Source organism: Aphis gossypii, unplaced genomic scaffold, assembly GCF_020184175.1.
Source record: "Aphis gossypii isolate Hap1 unplaced genomic scaffold, ASM2018417v2 Contig00333, whole genome shotgun sequence".
NCBI classification, from domain to species: Eukaryota; Metazoa; Arthropoda; class Insecta; order Hemiptera; family Aphididae; genus Aphis; species Aphis gossypii.
Genome location: NW_026083070.1, coordinates 64834 through 81764, shown reverse-complemented (window position 1 = coordinate 81764; position 16931 = coordinate 64834). Strand labels below are relative to the sequence as shown.

The following is a 16931-nucleotide window of genomic DNA, read 5'->3' as shown; positions in this document are numbered from 1 at the left end:
CACCCCCATAGTTTGAAATTAGAGCATTATTTCGACTAGTTATGCTGTACACAGACACAAAAACAAAAAAAAAAAAAACACACATCATTGTAAAATCAATACATTCTTTACTTCGTTCAGAATCTAAAACTTAAAGGTCTATTAAAAACTCAGAAGTTTTTCCCTATGAAGATTTCCAATGCAACTTTACCAAGAATAAGATGGCTACATTATACCGTGCCAATGTAGAGTTTCAAAAATCTTACTACGGCCATGACGAAGTGACACCTCTACTGAACCGATCAGATTTCAAAAATCTGTGTCCGATTATAGTTGTTGATATGAGCAAGCAGAACGATAATGTAAAAATGTCAACTGTCGACCTAAGGATTGAACTAGAAGCAGACGAAGCGTTTCCAGCATCCACTTCAGCATATTGTTTAATATAACACGACCAAATTATAACTTATAATCCGTTTAACGGAGAAGTAAGAACCTTGTAAATATTGTAAAACTTACTATTAATAAATGAAAATACTTTTTTTATATACATATCTTTTTATTTTACACAATACATATCTGAAATTAAAATAGTTTACGTTTTGGTACAAAATACATTCCCGATACGACTGAATCGAAGTTGCACGTTTTCGATAATGATCGCCTGTTGAATTGTAACGGCCCGTCGTTTTCATTGACTGCTCTGCTCGGTGATTGCATTGTGAAACTCGGTGGTGTTGACATCGGTGTAGAAGGTGACATTGGTGTTGGTGGCAACATTGGTGAAATGACCGTCGTTTCATTGGAATACTAAAATTTAAAAAAAAATATTTAATAATTGTTGTTTAAGGAATAATAATATATTTTTTAATTACCTCATGTGAGTTTTTCGCCCTCTGGTGTAACAATGATTCAGCTAATTGTTCGGCTGCACATATCTGTATTTGATTGGACAAATTTGGTATAGATTTAACGACTCGATCGTCTTGTATGTTCTTAATGAAAACTACCATCTCATCAACAGTTTTCGGCGGTGATTTATGTTGACTAAATTTCTTGTCGTGGTACTCGACAATTTCTTCATATTGTTTTATAACTAACGGAGCGATGAATACTTCTTTTCGCACGATGCTTTCGAAAATAGAACATTCGAGATATTGAAGTCGAAGAAGGTCGCCCCGATTCAACAGTACTCTACATCCATCACGATTTTTTGTATCGATTACCAACACATTTTCTCCACTGTACATCATACTCGATAGTTTTATTTCTGCATCTTCATAAAATATAACTCGTTTATATTTGTGCGGTGTGCCTGATATGAACGATAAGATATGCCCCATGAACCCGAATATTTTTTTTATAAAGCCTGTAGTAATATGCACGTACCGCGATGGAGTTAATAAATGAACAACGACTTGTAATTTTTCACTCGGATCAATACCAATATGTATAAACTTACGGGCTGCAAAGTCAAGTGTGTAGCTAGTAGGTTCGATGAGTTCAGCTGGTGGTTGTAGTAATCCGACCATATTACTATTTTATTACTTTATTTTTTATTACCTTTGAGCTGATACTATTTTCAATAATTTAATATATCCAATTTATAGATCTAGTATTATATTCTTGTTATATGAATTCGTAGAATTAAGATACGTATATTATTTATATTATTTATAGAGCTAGTTATATGAATATTTAGAAAGCTAATACGCATTTAATAATCGTGTCGTAGTAAACGCGAAACTTGTGTTCCGGTTTACCATGACACACACGTATATTCGGGGACTACGTCCATGATTAGTTTTATATAAAAAGGTTGTGGTAGTATTAAGATTCAGACATAGTTAAGCCTCAAGTACGCATAGACCGGTGCCGTTGTTCTATACTTAACAACAAATCGGGCTAGTCGTTAATATTATTATTTTACTCTGTCTCAGTTAATAAATAACTAGATTTTCAAACTTATAAAAACCGGGTTGTTTATTTACTACAAATTTCTTACGCTTTCCGAAGAAGATAGACGACAAAGTGGACTTCGTCGTAAAATCGTGTTGAGCCATCTACACCAGGACCGGCTCACTACATGGTGTTGGTGGCATATAAATAAAGGTCTTCTTTTTGTACAAGTCAGCGTTATCAGAAATTGATCCAGTCATATTAAATCACTTATAAAAATATTTAACTCTAAAAAAAATATAAAAACTGCGAGAGAACGGTTGAGACGTGAGAAACAGTATAAGGCTGACGACAGACTGAATGGTTGTCTGCTCTTGTAGAGCCAAGCATATGTGAATTTCAGACATTATTAGGTAGGGGTAAATTCCTCAATGACAAAGGATGGATATGTGACTCATAATTCGGGATTTAAATACACAAAAGACTATACATATCTTATAGATGTAAATAACAATAGACTGCTCGGACATGTCGATGAATGTCGATGTAATGGAATAAATTCCTCATATTTCAACTGACGATGCTTTTTAATTTGACCAGACGTTATTTGTTACAATAAAATACTTTATATATAAAAGTTTTAACAATAATCATCAATGGAGTTAGAGTTGAAGTGGGGCAAATATGACGACAGAGATAGTTCATATCCGGTTCGATTCTAACACCAGATTATTATTTTTTTTGCATTATCTGATGGAAAAACGTTATTAAAGACGTTGTTGGATACATTATGTAACTGGTGACTGAGATATATGTACAATAATATGATAAAATAGTTCTTCTGCGCATGTGCATAATAACTCGAATATAATATGTATATAAATATGATGTGTACGGTAATATGGTGTGAGTATGGTAATATGATGTATGCACGGTAACATGGTGTATGTACAATAATATGATGTGTGTACAATAATATGATAAGCATAATTGATAACTTGATAATCCCGGCGGCGGTGTAAAAATACGTCACACACGTAGTGGCGGGGTCTGCAGCATGTGGTGGGGGTAGATGAGGGGGCAGTGGAGGTCAATTTAAAATACGTCACACACGTAGTGGGCGGAGGGGTCTGCGGGATAGTTAGGCTAAGCGGGTCATGGGCTCAGGCTCATGGTAATGCGGGTTATGGGGACATGGCTAAATATACTGATATACTGGTATGTTCTCATCTTGGTTCTGCGCATGTATGCTACGTCACTCTATCCGCATTATCCGAGAATACGCGCCAAAATTTAAATTAATGTAGTTAGTATAATCATTGTAGATTATAAACATTATAGGTTCACTTTTGCATGATGATGACTGTCAAATAATTATTACCTTTCTAAGAAAATTTAATAATCAATATTATAACTTTATATTATATAATATAATATATATAGAGGGTGATTTTTTTATCAAACAACGTTTTTATAAAAAAATTATATTTTTAAATATTTTTTATCCTTATAATTTTTTAAGTTTTTTATTTTTTTGAATGACAACATAGATTTTTAATTTCATATTCCAAAGCAGAATAAGTTTCTGAGTAATTCGATACATAAAAATCAAATTTAGGGTGAGTAGTTTATGAGTTATATGTATTTAATGTTTATCTGCGCGGAGTGGAGTGGTACGGGGTTACCCCGCAAAATGTTGTAACGGTACACGCTGTGGCGTGTCACCGTTCCGTGTAAAAATAACGCTGACGATTTTTTGAGTAATCAGCCTGTTTTTATTTCTATATAAATTAAAATCAATTATAATTATAGGGATATGATTCACGAACCCGAGACCGTACGGACTATAGGTTCGAGACCATTTGACACTTTGCGGAATATTTATGTTTTATACAATTCTGGGTGGAGGTACGGATTGTCACGTCCGGCCCGCTCAAGTAAGTGGCGTCGGTTCGTGGGTCCGTCCAGGTAGCGTGGCCTAAGCAGGCGCGCTTGGGGGGACTTTTTATGTGTGCGTCACTATCTGGTATGACTGGACTCGTAATGAGACGATGCTCCTCTATGGCCGGTGTTCAAGCCGCAGTCACGGAGCCGTTGGCCGTAACGTCGAAAACGTCGGTCTGGTGTCACGACGACTTCTGGGTGTCTGGGTTATGGACGAGCGGTGTAAATGATGATTCGGCGCTGTTGGTCGTCGCGCTAGTGTCGGTTGTCGTCGGAATGTGATGGCTGGTCTCGTAAATATACGCGGTGGTTTCTCCTTACCTCTGGCCGTCGAAGGTGTGCTGTTACGCAGGTCTTGATGGCTTGAAGCGTGGAGAAAGAGTTGTTCTTTGGTCGGTCAATGTACCCATATTTATACGGTTTGACCGACCTTTGTACGTGTGTCATTGGATCTGATCGTACCGTTGGACGAGTGAAACTGACATCGTTCATGAGGTCGCTAGATGCCAACCGTGTTGTTTTCCCTCGGCTTTAGTGTGAAACTTGCTTGTGAAAACTCGCATTATTCATATGTGTTTGTGTTATCATGTGTGTTGAGTTTCTTTGCCTAACACTTGTTTATTATTCAATCATATTTTGGCCGTGAGAACGGCCGTTTTAGTTTATTATATGGTGTTTGTACCGTATCAATGTTTGTCCACTACTCCGCTTGTCTAAACTATGAAGAAGATAACTCACTATTAGCTAAGTTATCCATATTATTTTATTATTTTTTTTTATTCAAACAATAGGTAACTAAATTGAAAATAATATTAACAGTCAAAATTAATTTAAGTACTTATTTCTGTTAAATAAATAAAAAAAAAACACGTAATGGTAAACGACAATTGACGAATAAACCTCGCAGCTCTAAAGAAAGCAGTATGAAACTATGAAAATTAGAATGTGAATAATAATTTTCGACGACAAGGGACAGACTCGAGACATACGAGACTCAACAGACTATATTTTGTTTATGACTTTATGTCCACTACTCCACTATTCTATTAGAGCCCGCATTTATTAGGTGGTTTATTGAAAATTTAAAATGAATCTGTGTCCCAGGTATTTATTTAATTAAAAGTAAATACGATGAACCATGAACTATCACTCTATTATACGAGTTTAAATTATTTACACCGACGGGCAAGTTATCTCTGTAATTGAGTAATTCTATGAATGAACAAAATATAATAATAAGTAATAATATTAATAATGATTAGGTAATGAGTAATGACTAATGAGTCTACAAACATTACAACCGTGTATGGCGGGATACTGAGTACCTAAATGGCTAAATAATTGTTATATTTTTCTTTTATTAATGACGAGGTTACCCCTATAACATTTCCGTTTATAATATACTATATAGTTATATAATATTTTTTGTGAATATGCAATATTATGTCATATGATAATTATTTTTATAAATTATTGTCTAGTAATTATTAATTAATATATTTAAAATTTCAGATTTTTTTTTATAAAATTAATTTGTACAAAAGTGAATTTATTTTAAATCTGGTTGACTAAAAATTAGTTTTATAAATGAAAAAAATATCATTTGTTTTTAACAATATTTTTATTTCACATTTTTTTTTTTTTACTTCGAGTTTGTTAAATACTATTAAAATTTATTTAAATAAAAAAGTACAATTTGGATTTAATCCAAAACTCAAAGTAATTGATTGCAAATTTTTATTATTAGTTGATACAATGCTTGTTTGTGGTAACTTCAACACCTAGTTCAACACTAGAATTACCTAAATTCTAGTAAAAATATTGCTGAAAATGATTAAAGTTGTAGGTACTATTAATTTGCGTAAGCTAATATATAAATAATTAATAATCATTTAATAATTGTGTTAACAATAATGAAATAATATATTTATACCTACATATTGTTTTGAGTTGAAGAAGTATAATATTGCTGCTTGTATTTATAGAGCATTGAATTTCAGATTCTGAACGAAGTGAAGAATGTATTGATTTTACAATGATGTGTGTTTTTTTTTTTTTTTTGTTTTTGTGTCTGTGTACAGCATAACTAGTCGAAATAATGCTCCAATTTCAAACTATGGGGGTGGTTTCCGATGTAAAAGTGAATATCCTTGATGCATTATAGAAGTAAAAAGTTAACATTTTCCAACATTTTTCAAAAACATCGAGAAAAACAAAAAAAAAATGACGGAAAAATGGGAATTTTTACGCAAAACCAGTTTTCGACCAAATCGAATTTTTTTTATGGTTGTAATTCAAAAACTAATCACTGTAAATACTTGAAATTTTCACCAAATGTTTATGTCAGTATTATCTATATGCTGTTAATTTTTCATAAAATTTTGATGTTTTTTGAGTTATTTATAGACCACTGAAATTTTCGATTTTTTTGAGAAATTTTTTTTAAAGTGTCGATAAAATTTTTTTGGCCCTATCAAAATACTTGAAAATTTAATACAATGTTCCTCATAGGTTATTCTTATAGTAATTAAAAAATTATAAGAATACATAGGCACAATTTTTTTTAATTAGCATTTGAAGTTCAAATATTGACAAAAATTCATCAAAATCATGAATATTTGCAATTTATTTTGTAGGTATAATTCATAAAAATTTTTGTATAAGTAGCTAAGAGTTGAAAATTTAATACAAGATTTTTCATAAGTTTTCCTTCAAGTATCTATAGAGAAAACTCGAAGCATCATTATAGGAAAAATTTTAAGTGCGTTTGAATTTTAAATTTTAACGAAATAGCGTAACGATAACGATTTATCCTAAAACGATTTTAATATTTGTTATTAAACAAAAAGTATAAGTCGTAGATACTTGAAAATTTTACCAGTTATTTAGATTTGAGTTTTCTTTAGGTGATTTAAATTTCAAAATAGTTTGACTTTTTTTGAGCTATTTATAGACAACTGAAATTTTCAATTTTTCTGAAAAAATATTTTTGAAGTGTCGATTAAATTTTTTTGGCCCTATCAAAATACTTGAAAATTTAATACAATGTTCCTCATAGGTTATTCTTATAGTGATTAAGAAATTATAAGAATAGATAGGCACAATTTTTTTTAATTAGCATTTGAAGTTCAAATATTAACAAAAATTCGTCAAAATCATGAATATTTGCAAACTATTTTGTAGGTTGGTATAATTCATAAATATATTTTTGTATAAGTATCTAAGAGTTGAAAATTTAATACAAGGTTTAGTTCATAAGTTTAGCTTACAATAATTATAAAATAACTTAAATTTTGACGTATTCAGGCCATTAAGACATAAACCACCTTTTTTACCAACCACTGAAAATTATCCTAGGCTGACAAATCATCTTCGTTCAGAATCGTTTTCGTATACAATGATAATTATCATTGGATTCAAATTTAACCCTCCTATAATATATAATAGTGATCCAGAAGGCACCTAATGTACAGCAGAGCGGTACCCACTTGCCCGCTTTTTATTTAGATTTTACCGATTTAATACTAGGTGTGTGTGTAGTACAAAATTTGAATATTTTAGGGACTGATTAATACCTAAGGTATGTCATTTGTTGTAGTGTTGTAAAGTGTTTAAATGTCTTTTAATTTGTTATTAACTATATTCTTACAGTTACATAGTTATGTGTGTATCACTTAGTATTATATACCAAGAAGTGTATTGCATACTACATAAACATCATTGTCGATTGCATAGGCGAAACTAGATAATTTCATAAGGAAAGGCCAAATGATAAATAAAAAAAAAAAAAAAAATAATTACAAAATAAGTTTTTGATTAAAATTGTTATTTTTTATTAAATGAGTGTTATCCAGTCAGTATTATTAGATCAGGCCATGGCCTGACTGCCTGGCCCGTCGTTTTGCCTATGGTCAATTGTACAGTAATATTTCATTGAATAATTACTATGTAATAATAATTGAGTTTCAGCATGAATAGTGGATTTCAACGCATATGCTGTTATAAAATTAATTTGATGACAAGAATAAATCATTTATCCATTCCAGCCCTGCTATTTACATTTATTGTTAAAGCATCATGATTTATGACAAGAAATCATCATTGAATCTGTTATAAAACACAATACTTTTGTATAATCATTTAATTTTATATGATAAATAAATAAATAAATACATTTATATACTTATTTATATGTTGAAAAAGTGTTACTTGTCAGTACAGACATGGTTATTTTTTTAGAATAAATAAATTATGAAATTAACTTATAACTAATTAATTAAATTATTAGGTTTGTTAAAATATGAACTAATTATCATAGTATCATAATCGATTTGCACTTAAAATATTTGACATTTGTATCTGTTGTAACGGTTTGTAATAAATAATAATTATAATCTTATTTAATATTTGTATGCTTAAATTATTTTAATTGTCATAACTATGTCTGCTATTGTCACAGTATTCACAAGTTCAATGGCAAATTGAAATAGAAGCGTATAATTTTGAATATAATATATTTTTGTAGTTTTAAAAATTAAAGTCTATCTATTTTAAACTTTTCAGGTGTTGTGATCCTGCTTTTCCCGACCGATTTCCGTACAGTAGCATTGCCTTATTTAGTTGTAGTTAGTATTAGTGGTAGTTGTAATTAAAAAAAAAAAAAAAAAAGTAGTTTTAGCTGTAGTTTTAACGGGAGCTCCCCCCCCCAAAAAAAAAAAAGTTGTAGTGGTAGTTTTAGTTGTAGCTGAAGTTTTTTTAAAAAAAAAGTAGTTAGTGGTAGTTGTAGTTGACAAAAAAAAAAAATTAGTTGTAGTTCTAGTTGTAGTTTTAGTTATAATCTTAGTTGTCGAAGAGGGTCTCACTCAGACAGCTAAAAGTGCCGACGAATTATTAATTCCGACACAAAATTGTCGAAGAGTAAGCTCAGACATCTAAAAGTGCCGACGAATTGTTAATTCCGACACAAAATAGTCAAAGAGATCTTACTCAGACAGATAAAAGTGTGGACGTTTTTTTAATTCATACATAAAACAACTTATAAGCTTTAAAATGAGTTTAAAAGAAAAATTGGATGAGGTAGCTCATTATATTGTGATCCAATATCCAAAGTTAAATTTTGGGAATGTCTCAGTTTCTGACAGTTGTGTAACTAATATTTGCAATATCATCTTTAATAAAGAAAATGATCGTAGTTTAAAAAAAACAATTGCAAATGCTATCAATAGAAACACTTCATCTCTTCGTAAACGTATTACAAGTATGAACAATATTGATATATGTAATGTGTCAGAAATTAATAGTACAATAATAAAATGTATTGAAAAGTATAACTATACATCTTGTGATTTCTTAAATTACAATAACAAAATTCTAAATGATATATGCAGAATCATTAAAGCCCCTGCAGATAGTTTTCACCGTAATAGAGTATATCAAAAATGTAAAAAACACTTCAATGTGTCTTTGTGCAATCCATCAGATGACACAAACCATATAGATTCAAATACTGCTTATATTAATGAAAATTCTGGTATTAAAAATAATAGTTTTGAAAATTGCACTTCATATTCTGATTACACAGAGCCTGAGCTTGTGCAAAATGACTATGTTTCACTTGAATACACCAGTGTATCTCCCCAAAGTGATTATAATTGGACGATAAAGGATCCACTAATACTTAGTAGTACTCCAAATCTAACAGAAAACATAATCGTTGAATCTGATTTTGTTACACCAAGTAAATTAGAATGCAGAAAAGGTGTTGGACTTGTGGCAAGTCCCCTTAGAAATGCATTTTTTAAGAAAACTCCGGTTAAGTCTGGTGTTGTGCTGCCTTTGGAAACAAAAAAATTGTTTTCCAAAACAATATAACAGCAATGAATGTCCATTTTTTGAAGGAATTTTAACATTTTCATATGATGAGTGGTCCCATATGTTATATACACATGTTAACAGTAAAAAACTTTTAGATAAGACTAAATGTCCTATTATGTTCAGAAAGCGCATAAGAACTGTGAACAATACGCGTGTTATTAATGCGAAAAGGGTTAAATATTTTAATAACCATTGCAATGTGCTCATGTATTGTAGTCATGAGGGGTGCAAAACTTTTAGAATAAAAGTTCAGGCTCAAAACCGAACGTTTGTGGAAAATGTAGAAATGTAAAATAGAATATAATATAGAACGATGTTTAAATGACATAACCATTAACAATAATATAATGAGTAATATAGGAAAATTATATTAATATTAACATGATGGAATAAGTCTTCTGATATTTTAATTATATATATAGTTAATATCAGTAGGGTGAAATAGCCGGTACTGGGTCCCCCCTGCTTCACCACCTCCCCACCGACTGTATTGCGCCACCCTGCGCCACACAGCGCCACCCCCTCCCCTCCCGCCCGATATACACTACGTCATCGCGCCACCCCCTCTCCTCACCCTCCCCCCTATCCACTACATCATCGGGCCACCGCCGCCCATACTGCGCCACCTCCTCCCCCTCCCGCCCCATATACACTATGGGCCACCCCTCTCCTCACCCCCAGTCCTATCCAACACGTCATCGGGCCACTCTGGCCCATACTGCGCCACCCCCTTCCCTCGCCCCCGTCCTATACACTACGTAATCTGAGCACCGCCGCCCATACCGCGTCACCGTCGCCCCGCCCATCACACTATTATCATGTCCTATTATCGATGTCGTCGACGGTGGCGCCATCTGTCCGAACATTTGGCTGACGCGGTTCTTCCGCCTAGTATCAGCTGCTAAATACGATATGTGTTATCACGTTATCATGTTATCTTCGACGGTGGCGCCATCTATCCGTACATGGGACTGACGCGGATTTTTCGCCTCCGTACGATATCTCCATGTTATCACGCTAAAACCCCGCCACTTGTACCACGATCGCCGTGAGTACACACACGTATAAAACATATACATATACGTATAAAACATATACATAAATGTGTAAAACATATACATACACGTATAAAACATATACATAAATGTGTAAAACATATACATTCATGTATAAAACATATACATAAATGTGTAAAACATATACATTCACGTATAAAACATATACATACACGTATAAAACATATACATAAATGTGTAAAACATGTACATACATGCATTCTTTTAGTAGGATACGGAGTCAAATACTAACGCTATTGAATCGTTTAATATAATTTGATGTTTATTCAATAAAAATATACAGGTTATCGTGTTATAACCGGCATGAATAATCTACATGTTATCCGACGACATCATACGATTCCGTTTTACATCTATGGACTCGATCATTACTATTACCGCGATTATTATGATGTCATGATGATAATGTCATTTAATTCATTTTGAACATTCGTAATAAATTGAGCGCCTTTATATAATAACACGTATACGAATTTAGGGTTATGCACGGCGTGCTGCTGCCAAACTTCATCATTTTCCTCCCAATTCACCAACAATATGCCACAGTAGTAACATTGTACCAAATCCTTAGTTCCGGAATAAATGAATCCGCATTCAGCCAGAGAATATTTATCTTGATACGATCAAGGCGGGTGTGAATCGAATGTTTTCAACCTCGATAAAAAGCTTGTATACTGAGGATATTCCGAATCCGTTGTAACGGACAAAATCCAATGTAATATATTTCTATTCCGTTAACCCATATAATATGATGCGATTGTGCTCTTCGTCCCGCGGGCCCCTCTGCTGCTGCCCGAAGACGACACCAAGTTATAATGATGTGCACACACATACTGTCACTATTCCTAGTACCCGTGGTCCGGAGTGACCGGACACCAATATATTAATTAGTGTTACCAATTAAAATATTATATATATATATATATATTCTATTATATCGGCCAAGTATGATGACATAACCATTAGGTAACGTCGTCGATGTAAGTTATCATGTGCATGATAAAGCTAATGGCCGTATTATCTTGTCACTTGTATTGTTCCACTCCATTGAACAACATGTTGGAGTAGTCAAAATCCATCACCGAGGGGTCTCGGAGACGACTCTCCAGCCACTGGACATTTTTGGTGATATATTATATTATTATTATTATATACAAAATAAATACCTTGGCCGGTATTGAATATTAAATTAAATATTAAACTAGATATACAACTATCTTATATTTGTTATTATTGTTATATACGCGCCGGTAACCGATGCTCGGAGCCGTGCCCTAGTATGATGTGCTACTATATTTAAATTATTATTATTATTCTTTTTTGCGTGACCTTTACTTGAGGCGAAGTTTTTATGCCGTGTGGCTTTTCTTGGCCATAACGTACCATTCATATTTTTCTTTAATTATTATATAAATATTACGGAATAACCATCCCCAAAAACAATGTGTTAATAACTATTTTTTTATTTATTTTCCTTCCTTTTATCCACATACTATTATAAAATCCCGCATGCTCCGGTTTCCAAATCTCGGCTGCGGGTTGGCGACCTTACCATTTTCGTCAGGGTACGCTCCACAAACCGAACCTGGGTACAAGATTGTGTGAGACGTTACACCGTGTTCTCTTGAACCAAACGCACTAGTGATCGACAACCGATGGAGCATTTTAATTCATTGAAATGTGTCGTATAAAAAATAATTGTATTTAAATCGTAGAAAGTGTGTTCTATCCGTTAACGTTTAAACGCGGATAATACGCTTCTAATCAGTGCGACGGACTACCAGCAACTGACGACTATATGGTGACAATTCGTAAGGAATGCTAGCCAAGCAAATTATTCGTAATAAAAATAATAATGTAAATTAAAATATTCGAATAGTTATCCACAGTATACAACGTTATCTCCAGTTATCAGATACCGACCATCGTGCTGATGTTTACGAATACCCTTCACAACCCGCCCGTCAACCCGCGCACCAAATATTCGTATGTGTCGCAGCCGTATGTGTGCCACAGACGGTCAGTGCAGTTCAACGTCAACTGTTGTACATTCGTATTACTTCGCTCACTCTTTTAAATATCATATTAAATTTTTAAAAATGTTTAACTGTGTATCATGTGAAAAAGTGTACGTTCATAAGCGCGATCTGAATAGACACGCTAAAGCCCACGATGGATCGACGAATTCGTGCGGGATATGCTTCAAGACGTTCACCCGACGGGACAAACTCAGTATCCACGTACAAAACTATCATAGTAAGTACACATTTTTCAAGTATATATTATACAAGTATAAAAACTAATTCGTCGCAATAAGAGTAATAAGAGTAGTTAAATCAGTTTTTTCTGTGTAAAATTAGAATTTTACACATATGATGCGGAACGTCAATAATTTGCTCGTGGTTATTAATTAAATTGTTTTTTTAAAATAGTGATCGCTAAAAACACTCCTGATTGCCTCTGATGCCGAAAGAGGGGGATACGCTCGAGTTCAAGGCGTGGTCTAAGACGGAACGTCTCCCGTTCGTAGTGTATGCCGACTTTGAAGCCTTATTACTGAAAACAGACCGGAGATACGGCGTTAATACTACGGCGATACACAAACACCATCCCATGAGTTACGACTACCTCGTCGTCGCAGCGGAGGGGGTACCGTCAGATTTGTTCGAACAGTTCGACATACCGAGAGCTCCCGTCATTTTTCGCGGCTCGGCGACCGAGGACGATATGGCAGCGCGTTTTGTCCGCGCTGTCATCGATGTGGCCGATAAGATAGCCAGATTATATAAAGAAGTAAATGTACCGATTATTATGAGTGTTGAGGATTTCCGTGTGCACGATAGCAAGACGCTGTGCGACTTGTGCGGTTGCTCGTTTGGCGAACAAAACTGTAAAACTGCACATCACGATCACTTGTCGGGTCGTTTTCTAAAAACACTATGTAACACGTGCAATCTCAAATTAAAAACACCTAAATTCGTCCCGTGCTTCCTGCATAATCTTTCCAACTACGACGCACATTTTATCGTGACAAACTTGCCGGACGCTGGTAATAACAGAATATCGGTAATTGCGAACACCGAGGAGAAGTATATTTCATTTTCGAAATATATAAACAACTCGTTCTCCGTCAGGTTTGTGGATACGTGTCGGTTCATGGCGACGAGCTTGGCAAACTTGGCGGAGAACCTCTCCTCCGCGAACCTCGATAAGTTCCGCGAAGTCTCGAAAGTGTTCAACCCTTCGGAGATGGCGTTGGCCACGAGGAAAGGCGTATATCCGTATGAATATACAGATTCGTGGGATAAATTGGACGCTACGTCGCTACCGGATAAGTTTCAATTCTATAGCGCGTTGACGGAGACGCACGTGAGCGACGTGGATTACAATCACGCATTACGGGTTTGGAATCATTTCGGCTGTACGACGCTCAGCGCTTACAGGGATTTGTACTTGAAAATCGACGTGCTGATAAGCGCCGACGTGTTCGAGAATTTCAGGGATATATGTATGGCCACATATCACCTGGACCCTGCGCATTACTACACATCGCCCAGATTCAGTTTCGATTGCATGCTGAAGTTTACGAAAGTTCAACTTTCACTTTTGGCGGACTTTGAGAAAGTTATTTTTATCGAGTCGGGCACTTGTGGTGGACTGGTTCAGACTAGTAAGCGCCACGCGCGTGCCAACAATACTAAGACGCCCGGATACAATGCCTATGAACCCAGCACGTCCCTCATATACCTAGATGGTGATTATAAAATATAAGTTGTATAATATGCGTGAATCAATGTTTTTTCCTTATATATTTAGCAAACAATTTGTACGGGTACTCAATGTGCAAATATATGCCGATTAGCTATTTCGAATGGTACCCGGGGAATCCGGAAGTCGCGCTAGCCCAGCTAAAGTGGATGAGCGAGACGGACGATGTGGGTAGAATTTACGAAGTCGACATATCGTATCCGCAACACCTGCATGATGCTCACAACGATATGCCGTTCTTGCCCCACGCCAACATACCGCACGGATCGAGCGTCCGAAAGTTGATGGTCACATTTTTGCGGAAAGAACGCTACGTGGTTCATTATATGAATTTAAAACAGGCCATGGCCCACGGTGTTTTAGTCGAAAAAGTGATTATTAAAATTATTATTATTATGTGTATACGGATCGTGTCTTACAACTTTTTCGTACATTTCAGACTCACAGAGTGTTGGAGTTCCGCCAATCTTCGTGGCTAACCCCGTACATAAATGTGAACACGGAATTACGGAAGCAGGCTGCTAACAAATTCGAAGAACAATTCTTTAAGGATCTAAATAATTCGGTGTTCGGTACGTTTTTTTATAAATTTATTTCACAATTTACGAATTTTTTATAAATTATATCAACTCGATTTTTATTACATGTATATAGGTAAGACGATTGAAAACATGCGGAAAAGATTTAATTTGGAACTCGTATCGTGTCCCGTCAGAATGCGAAAGCTCATAAACCGTCCGACGTTCAAGTATTGCACTACTTATGGTGAGAATCTCTCGGTGGTTATCCAGCATAACAGTGAAGTGGATTTCTGTAAGCCCATCTATATAGGATTTTCCGTACTAGAACTCAGTAAAGTTTTAATGTACGGATTTCATTATGATGTCATGAAGCGACATTACGGCGATAAGATTGATTTGCTGTACACCAATACTGGTGTGTATACAATATGAAGTCTTGAATAACAATATATATATTATATTATATTATATTATTATTATTATTATTATTGTATATTTCAGATTCACTATTCTATCGTGTGGTGACGAATGATTTTTACGACGACTTGATAGACAATCCAAATCTTATGCGGTTTATGGATACCTCGAATTTACCGAACGACCACAAGTGCTATTCGACTGCTAGGAAACGGATTCCAGGCCTGTTCAAGAACGAGACCAATGGCCGTACCGTTTACTAGTACATAGAGCTGCGTGCTAAATCATACGCCTACGACGTGGAACAGGAAGTCTGCATTCGCGCGAAAGGTGTTATGAGGCACGTGACAATAAACATAAGCCATTCTTGTTTGCCGACGATGTCGACGATGTAGAATCGTACGAGTGCGACGATGAATTCGACGGTAACGTGGAGAAAATGATCGCAGCCGATTCCGCACTGAAAGCTGTCACCCAAATACATCGAATTGCCTCAACGCCTGCTGTGTCTCCGTCGACGGCGGTCACACCATCCCCGGCACATTGTTATAGCCACATGCCTTTTACTCCGTATAGAGAAAATGTTTCTATAAGATCATTTAAGCATGAAGTGCGCACTATTAAAACTATGAAGCTCGTCTTAAACAGAGCAGACGATAAGCGGTATGTGTTGCCGGATAATATCACGACTCTGGCGCACGGTCACTATCTCGCGAAATACTGATTTATTGTTGTTAATATTTCTATTGTTAAATTATCACATATTTATTACATATTAACCTGATAAAATATCTGTATATTATATTATATAATTGTGAAATAACCGCGCATTGTGTATTTAAATGTATAAAAATTCATTGTATTGTAAGATGTTAAAATATATTAACACCGTTTATTTAAATTATTATTATTATTTCCATTTCAGTATTCTTATGAATCATATAGTTATAATGTCGATCGTGGTGTTTCGATGTAATATGTATAGTATAGAGTAAAATATATATATAATATATACATAACCCCTTAAAAAGTAATATTATAGTTATGCTTTACCCCTAGTATTTCAACTCATACTATATCGAGTTAAATATATTTATAAACTATACAATACACCTTATACGCATAGCTGCGTTCCTATACTCACTGCGACTAATATTATCGTTCTTGAGCTAAATATATGTACACGTGATGGGGCGAAGTTAATCATTACTCCTTATCGTCCTTATCACCACACGCACACTCGTACACACACTTGCCCGACAAATCTCACGATTTCGGTAATATTATTTGTTCGCGCCAAACAATTAGCGCAACCAAGTGTCCATGCCCGACGACGACCAGTCTCCTTATCTTCTTCCTTTTAATCGTTTCCCTTCTCTTTCATCCACCTCCCCATATATAGTTACTTGTTGAATTATTATAATTGTCTTGTTCATTTATTATCGTTGTCGTA

General features: G+C 34.6%; 1 long non-coding RNA gene across 1 annotated transcript; it reads left to right on the top strand.

The window, feature by feature from the left end:
• Positions 1 to 15015: 15015 nt before the first annotated feature.
• Positions 15016 to 16010, top strand: LOC126553806 (uncharacterized). Its single transcript, XR_007606582.1, has 3 exons — positions 15016 to 15112; positions 15195 to 15476; positions 15614 to 16010. It is a non-coding gene; the product is annotated as an uncharacterized LOC126553806 (long non-coding RNA).
• The last annotated feature ends 921 nt before the right edge of the window (positions 16011 to 16931 follow it).